Here is a 9,499-nt window from a genome sequence, read left to right as displayed (position 1 = left end):
AATGGTAGGGGGATCCATCCTATGAAAACGCATCCTAAATTCAGGGGAAAAGGCTATTATACCATATGTCTGTGTTGCTCCCCATGCAGCTACAAGGAAGGCTTAACTCAATATAAACATAACATTGTGGTAGATTGATTGCAAAATGTTTCAATTATTTTCTTCCTTTTATCCATCAACTTTACAATGTGACTTTTCAACTCCTTTAATCAGGAGGTGCAGTCTTTGTCTCCATCTCTTAAATCTGAACTGACCTTATGGCTCACTTTGTCTATTAGAATATGGCAGAAGTGACAATGTGTCAGTTATCAGTCTAGTCCTCCAGCAGACTTCAGCACTTTCTCTTTCTGTCTCAACCCCTGAGACTGCAGTGTGGACAAGACCAAGTTAGCCTGCTGGAGGATGAGAGGCTATGTGGAGCAGAATTGAGCTAACTGATTCATCCCAACAGAGACTCTGCACAACTGAAGTGTTCATTCTAAATCAGCAAACTGACCCAAGCTGCAGTAGTTGTAGAGAGATGCATGAGCTAGGCCTTGTAGCCCTCAGGTAACCCTACAGACCTTTGAGTTAATTAAATGCTTGTGGTTGTAAGCTTCTAAATTTTAGGGTTGTTTGTTATTCAACAATAATTGATAAACTTATTCAATCATGGAATGAGCTATTGCCTAAGATAGTAACTGTGTCTATTTGTATACCACTAGAAGTCAATAAATACTGTAAGAAGAAAAATGATATTGGGTGGGACACATGGAAGATGATATTGATTTGTCTTACACCATGAGGTTATCTGATTCCTTGAATCCTTACCAACAAGTGGGGTTATTTGCTTAAGACAATATAGAAGCAACTTCATCTTATTATTCTAATCTTTAAAAGGGGAAGCAGAAAAGTAAAGTAATAGAGTGTTGTAGCCAGGCTTTTATATTTAATGCTTATAAAAATAAAAGCTTCCAAATTTTTTTTTTACATAAAAATAACCCCTAGGTTAGCATAAATAAGTAAATTGTAACAAGTTATTCAATAAAGCTTATGAAGATGAAATTATAAAATATTGTCATGCTAAATGGCTANGATTCATTTCTCTTAAATTTTTTTTTGTGTATTTTTTGTATGTTTTTTAGTTAAGTTACTATGAGTTTCATATATATCCACTTATATCTATGGCAGTATGTTTTAAGCTGATAGGCATTAAAGTTCAATAATATTCTAAAAGCACTATGTTTTTACTACCCCTTCCACTCTTTATGGTTTTGATGTCATGTTTTAAATCTTTTTGTTTATCCCCTGATTATTTATTGTAGTTATAGTTAATTTTGCTACTATTGTCTTTTACCCTTTATGTTGAATTTTTAAATGGATGATTCCCTGTGGTTATCATATATTTGCCTTTACCAGTTAGATTTTTTTCCCTGTATTTTCTTTTTTTCTGGTTATGGCCTTTTCTTTTCTACATAAAGAAGACCCTTTAACATTTCTTGTAAAGCCAGCTTAATGGCTGTGAACTCCTTTAGCTTTTGCTTGTATAGGAAAACTATCTTTACTTCAGTATGGTCAATAATATTGAGATAAATTTTCACAGTGACAAATGATTACTAGAATTAGGGGGTGATTACATTGCAATGAGTAAATATGTGGAATCACTATATTGTACACCTGAAACTAATATGACTAATATAATATTTTATGCCAACTCTACTTACATTTTTTTAAAATTAGTAATAATTACTGTTTTAAAAATATTTTTTTAAAGGAAAGAAAGACATGGACTCTCAGATTCAGAAATTAAAGCCAACTCAAAAGATATATATGGAAATAAATCCACACATAGACATATCTTAGGGAAACTGCAGAACATTAACGATAAAAAGGTCTGAAAAGTAACTAGAGGAAAAAAGATGACTTACAATGGAACAACAATTAGTCTTAAAGCAGACTTCTCAACAGCTAAATTCAATGACAGAGGAAATAAAATATTATTATTGAAGTATAGATAATAAATACTTATCAGAACAGTATTTTATATGAAGTTAAAATATTATTCCAGAGAGAGCACAAAATAGACATAGGCAGAGCTGAAGGGTGCTTACTTTTAATTAACCCTCACTGCATGCCTTCTTTTAAGAGGCTGCACATTATTTGAGGTCATGGAAAATAATGAATGGCTCGGCTCTTCTACGCTGGGCACAATTCTAAGCATTTGGGATATATCAGTGAGCAGAGCAAACATCCCTGCCATTCTAAAGCTCACATCCTAGTCGGGGGGAAGAGACAATAAAAATAGCCATAATAAATAATAAGGTCTAGAGGATGTTAGAAGGTAATAAATGCTATGGCATAAAGTGGGATAAAGTTGATGAGAACAGTGGTGGTGGGGGGGTGAGTGTATGTTCCAATATGAATATGGTCAGGAAGGGCCCCAATTAAATAAAGGTTTGAGGTGGGAAGGAAGTCAGCAAAATAGTTATCTGGGAGAAGAGTATTACAGTCAGAGAGAGCGGGCAACACAAAAACTATACAGCTGGATTATAATGGACATCTGCCAGCAATGGTGAGAAAGTCAGCATGGCTGGAGCAAAGTCAGTAGGGGACAAAAGAGGGGCCAATACAGAGTTTTGAAAAGAGGAGTGATATGATTTGGTTTCTGTGTTACAAATATTACTGTAGCTGCCATGTTGATGATGGACTGAAAGGGGTAAAGTATATGCAAGGAGACTGATTAAGAAGTGATTGAAGTGGGCCGGCCGAGTGGCTCAGTTGGTTAAGAGCTCGCTCAAGAGTGCGAGCTCTGAGCAACAGCATTTCGATTCCTGGCCCGAGCTGAGCTGCCACTGAGCTGCCAACAGGTAGCAGGACAGCTCAGCTAAATAAAAATAAAATAAAATAAAATAAAATAAAATAAAGAAGTGATTGAAGTAATCAAAGCAAGAGATGATGATGGCTTGGACCAGATTGCATTCCTATTGCCAATCAAAGTGTTTGTGGTCAATAGATCATATATTGAATAAAGAAATGAATAAGTTCCTTACAAATATACAGTTTTCCATGTGTAGAGAAATATATCTCTGATATATTATCTGTTATTTTCATAAAACTTTCATTGTAAATACCAAATAGTTAATATATACTTAAATTAGTCCATCAACAGGATGACATTAAGTACTGTATATGTAATCTTGAATGGAAGGTAAAAGAAGATAAGGAGGTTTTCAGGAGGTCAGCAGTCTTGTTTTGAAGTTGATGTAACCACATAAAAAGTATGCTGAGTAAATAAGTCTGAATAAATCTAGAAAATAGAAAGGCTATCTAATGTATAGATGAATACCTGGAAAACATTTCTTGAATGTGATTTAGCATGACTTTGAATTGTCTCAGAATATTCAAGAACCTTCCAGAGCATTTAGCCTTACAACTAAAGAGGCAAAGGCACAGTAAAGGCAACCTACATATTTAATAATGAAAAAACAATTGTATGACACATGTCCCTCAGCAAAGTTCTTTCACATTCATTATCTCATGTGATGCTTATAAAATTCNATGATATTGGTGATTTAAACTAGTTTATTTATTTGGGTCAGTTTTATAGGTTGTATAAAGCCTGATATCTGATGTTTGCATTGGCTTTGGCTGCTTACTTGCAGTCTAGTCAAATCCTATTATACAGTTTCTATGTGCAGTTCCTGTCAAAAGATCACATGATGATGACTTCAGCAACAGGAAAATTACGGATTTTCTACTGCTATTGTGATTGGTATTCAAGGATTTGAGGTCATAGGTCTCAATGAAAGAAGAGGAGAGTTCTGGGCTGTGGTTTTCAGTGGGTGTTCAGTGAAGTGACTGCCTCACAGTCAGGTGAGATGCCTGCCCTGAAGTGCAGAGATTCCTGGACCACTCTTGGACCCAATGAAATCCAAATCTCTGGTCATGGGACTATGGAAGATGCTTCTGTCTGATTTTTGCTTAGACATATTTCAAATATCTTCTGAACTGAGAACCAGGGAGGTAATCCTAATGGATTACTAATTGAAGGCCTAATTTTCCCTGAGTACTATGTAAAATGGACATACCCATTTTGGCATTCAAATGGCAAAATTCTGAGTTTGTCTAAGTGAAAAAAGTGTGTGTGTTTGCCTGTGTGTGTATGTTAAGGGGGGAGGGTATCTTTATCTAAATGACTCATGCATTTCACATCTAAATTTCTAAAGATGGTGTATTATCTTTGCACCAAATGTATGCCAATGGCAGATTCTCTCTTAGTGATTAATATAAATGCTCAGGTGCTCAAAATGAAAACCTGAGAGTGATTCAACCGTTTTCTTTCTTTATCCAACTGTAAGTCCTGCAGTTGCTTGCTTCTCCGCTAATTATTGCTTAGGTTTGCTCATTCTCTCTCATTCACACTCCCAATGCTTTAGTTCAGGCCTCCATCATTTTATGTCCTGTTTTACTGCAATGGTCTCTTAATCCCTTCCTTCACAATCTCCCTCCCACATTGATTGGCTTTCACAAGGCTATAATGCACTTTATACAATGCACATCTGCTGGTGTTGTTACCCTGAGTGAAATCTTGCAGTTTAAACTCTTCCGTGGAGCAGAAGTCTCTTTATGATCTCAGCTATAGCTACCATCTTCTTCAGCTTTATCTTTAATTACTCTCCCGGATTTACGCTCTGTTTCAGCCACAAATAATACTTGCATTTCTTTGTGTATTTTTATTTATCTTGGTCTGAAGTGTTTATTCCTCTTTCTTTTCTTGGCTGAAGATGGAACTCCACCACGAAAACTTCTGTGAAAGCCACTTGTCCTCCTTGCATTTAACGTCACTCTTCTGTACTCTCGAAGCATCCTTGTAGAATTTGCCACATTTAATTACAAGTGTTTATTTAGTTGTTTCACCCCTTCATCAAATGGAACTTCTAGAAGACTGATATTTTTTGTAAAAGTTTTCATATATATGGTGGTATGAAAACTGTTCCTTGATGAAATCAACATTCAAGACTTCAATTTCAGACAATGTGGAAGCTCATGATCTTGGGGCAAAAAATTATTTTTATACCTACAGAATAAATAAAATATTAGAAAATGCAATATTTTAAATTTAGAGATGAGCCCATAGGAAGGGAAACAGTGTCTCTATGGTCTGATATAGGAACAGACTACAAAAGAAAGCAGGAGTGTTAAGCTGATTTTGCATTTGTATTGGAGGAAGGGTGAGTTGGAGTGGGGGTTTTTCTCTCTACAATGTTGAGGTGCAGATTTTAATGCCCAGAGACAGGAAAGGAAGCTTTGGCCTTGTGAGGTGAGTGAGAATGAGATCATCTTTAGTCATTCAGGATCTTTGAGAGGCTACAAACTTGGTAAAAAGTTGGACTAAATAAAATGGTGTTTGCCGGCACAGTAAGATACAAAGGACATGACTCTTTTTCCTAGATTCCAGGTTAAAAATAATTAGTCATCTCTAATTATTCAAAACCCTGGACATAGCTTCTTGCAGGTTTGGGCTGAAGTCTGTATTATACACATTGTCCAGCAAACCCCAAGCTGAAAAATTAATACAAAAATTGGTTCCAGGCAATTAAAAACTCCAAAATTTGACAGAATGAAACATTAAGCACCTGAGAAGGACATGTTCTCAAGCAGACAGAACAGGCTTCCCACAGATAGAGCCCCAATAAAGATGAACCCATAATCCAGTATTAAGTAACACAAAACTCAGTAGTCAAGAATTAGTGCAGGGCAGTTACAGCAAAGCATAATTAGACCCCCGTAGAGCTATGAAAGAGATGCATTTTAAGTTATTTAGAGAAGCCAGTTGAAAACATTTAATACTGTGATAAGAATAAGAGGCACATTTGAAACACAAGCAGATATTCTTCTAGAAATAAAACATAGTCGTCAAAGTAAAATATAACCACAATCAATGAGTTGAACAGCAAAGTAAATACAATTGAAGTAGAAATTCATGAATGGGGACATAAATCTGAGAAGTTTCTTATAAACAATACCTAATTTTAAAATGTGTAGCCATACACAGTGAGTAGTTCGTATTAAAGACATTAAGGTGATGAATTGGTGGTTCAGAGAATATCCAACAAAGGCACTTTAGGTACCTCTTTAATTATGAGTTCACTAGGTAAATGAGGGGAGTAAAGCCATTCAGGAAAGGGAATAGAATGGCAAATGCACAGAGGTTCAGAGACAGAAAAAGTGAAAAAAAGAATGTAAGAAATATGGAGGCTAGAATGTCCTCATATTATCTAATAGGCATTCTAAAAATAGAAAATAGATAGTATGGGAAACAATATTTGAAGAGATTATAATGTCAGATTTAAAGAAACATGGTTGTGTTTTTAAATAAAATGAAAACGATACCATTTGATTTCCTCTTTGATCCATTGGTTGTTCAGAAACATGGTTTAATCTCCGTGGGTATTTGTATTTTTCCCAGTTTTCTTCTTACAGTTAGTTGTCTAGTTTTATGCCGTTGTGGTCAGAAAATATGCTTGATATAATTTCAATCTTGAATTTATTGAGGCTTGTCGTGGCTTAGTATGTGATCTATCCTGGAAAGTGTTCCATGTGCACTTGAGAAAANATAATAAATATACTCTTTTTGTTAAAACATATTCCTTTTTTATCTAGAAAAAAATTCCTTCTCTGTTACATCAGGGAACAATGAAGCTGAAAGGATTTTCACCATATTTGGAGAGCAAGCTTGAGATCGTCTGACTTAAAGTGTCACTGTGGTCTGTATACACATTCCTGCTGGGAACCCTGAGGATAGGGACCTCAGGGAGACAAGCATGTTAAGGTTGAGTTGTGTCCCGCTTGGGCACGGGTGAGACTCTGCGTGCTCCAGGGTGTTTAGCGGCAGGGATTTATTTATTCAAAGACAAGTAATATTTCTTATTAGTTAAATTGGGGGGGCAGCTAGCAATAGAGGAGGACTCTTCCTCCTCCCTATGACAAGATCTTCAAATAACTATTTCTGTATGTAAAATCTATTTTTCTTCACAATGGAAGACATCTATATGTTTAATAAGTCCCTTGTAGTCACAGTATTCCCCTTTTTTTTCTTAAAAAGTAGCAAAACCTATGACATTATTGGCTTAGAAGGGTTGTTGGCTTTGAGCCATCCCTGAAAAACGCCAAATGAAGGCAATTCCTCTTTGAGTATTGAATATTTTGGAGAATATAAAAGTCAACAACAATTCAATTTTGTTCTCTAAGCCTCACATCACTGAAGGCATGAAACAAAAGTGCTGAAACTACACTCATTATACTTCATGGCAGCTCAGTTATAAGGGAGCAAAAGTTAGTTGGCTACATTCAGCCAACATTTAATTGGGACCTATTTTTACTCCTTCAATATCAAATATCAATTTGTGAGAGTTTACTATACAAGTAGTTTTCATTTTACATTCAAAATGTAATACCCTCTGGTAAACATTAACCTTTCTAATGTAGAATAAAAGAAAAAAGGCATAAAATATACTGACACAGTATACTCTGTGAGGACAATGGAACTAATTTAGAAATGATTAAAAATAAATTAACCAGGAAAATAATTAAAGACAACAAATCTAAATAAATCATGGGTCAAAAAACAAATCACAAGAAAATTAGAAAATATTTCTAACTGCATAACAAGAATATACAACATATCAAAATATGTAGGTTGCTATTAAAGCAGTGCTTAGGGGGGAATTAGAGTTTTGAATAATTAAATTAAAAACAAAGGCCCAAAAGTAGTATTAGTTCTTTATAAATAGTGACAATATTGACAAACCTCTAGCTAGATTGATCAAGATAAAAAAAGAGATAGTATAGAAATCACTGATACCAGAAATGAAAAAAATGTTTTAACTACATATCCTACACATTAAAAGGATAACATAGGAATATTATGAATAGCTAATAACAACAAATTTAGAAACTTAGATAAAATGGGTAAATTCCTTTAAAACTACAAGATTCAAAATTGACACAAGAAGAAACAAGAAATCTGATTAGTCCTTTATCTATTAAAGAAATTGAATTCATGATCAAAAACATCTCTGTAGAGAAAACTTCAATCCCAGATTATTTCACTGGTGAATTCTATCAAATAGTCAACGAGGAAATAATGCAGAAATTAAACACATTTTCCAAAAAAAGGAGGAGGAGGAACAATTGTACAACTTCATTTCTGAGGCTTAACTCTAATAATATATCTTTAATAACATAACTGATAACTCTAATAATGAATCCTGACAAAGACATTACAGAAAAAGAAAATTATACTGATATTCCTCATGAAGATAGATATAAAAATTTTTAACAGATGAGATCAGGTGTGTTCAGGGTGGTATGACTGTAGATAAATATTTTTAAAAGAAACTGAAGAAAACACAAAAAGTTGGAAAGTTATTCCATGTTCATGGATTGAATGAATCAACATACTTAAAATAAAGCCATATTACCCAAAGCAATATGCAGATGTAATGCAATCCCTATCAAAATTCCAACAGCACTTTTTAAGTAAATAGAACAAAAAAAAATAAGATTTGTATGGACTCACAAAGGACCCCAAATAGCCAAAGCAATTGGGTAAGAAGGGTTGGTAGAGGAGGTTAAGGGGGGGTCAAATACATGATGATAGAAGGAGAATTGATTTTGGGTGATGAACACACAATGCAATATATAGATGATGTATTATAGAATTGTACACTTGAGACTGATATAATTCTGCTAATCAATATCATCCTAATAAATTTAATAAAAATTAAAAAATAATAATAAAATTAAAAATCTTAACAAAATGCTAGCAAAACAAATACAAAAACAAATAAAAATAATATATTATGTCAAAATAGGATTTATCTCAGGAATATAAGATTGATTTAAAAATTTGAAAATCTACCATGTAATTCACCATAGCCAGAAAATAAAGGCGAAAACCCATATAATAATTTCCACAGATGCAGAAAGAGCATTTGACAAAATGACTCTAGAAATCAGACTGCCTCTATTTGAAACCCTACTTTTTCACTTTATTGCTGTGTGATCATAAGCTATTTATATGACCTCTCTGTGTCTTAGTGTTATTAGGTATGTGAAATGGAGATAATCTTGTTATGAAGACTGAGTACCACTTGTGACATTCTTTGAAATGAATCTGGCACAAAATAAACCTAGGTATTTATTACATTTTGAAATGTAAATAAAAACTAGAATCTTTAGTTACAGTATCCAATTAATATATAATATATAGAATGTATGGTTTAAAATTCATAAAAGTGCTATACAGTAAAATAAATTAACATTTAAACTATCCTTGGAAGTAACTTATTTCTTATATATAATAGTACTTTCTCCTGAGCAAGTTCTGTCCCATGAGTTGGTCATTATTTAAACTTTACAGATTACTTTGCCAGTTGGGGCAGGCAAATATCAAATATAGCACTTTACCTGTGTTTAATGCAGAACGAAGATTCATCAGTACAAATAAAAACAAACA

This window comes from Hipposideros armiger, unplaced genomic scaffold, assembly GCF_001890085.2.
Source record: "Hipposideros armiger isolate ML-2016 unplaced genomic scaffold, ASM189008v1 scaffold_608, whole genome shotgun sequence".
In the NCBI taxonomy this organism is placed as follows: Eukaryota; Metazoa; Chordata; class Mammalia; order Chiroptera; family Hipposideridae; genus Hipposideros; species Hipposideros armiger.
The sequence above is the reverse complement of the archived record's forward strand: the minus strand, read 5'-3'. Positions refer to the sequence as shown.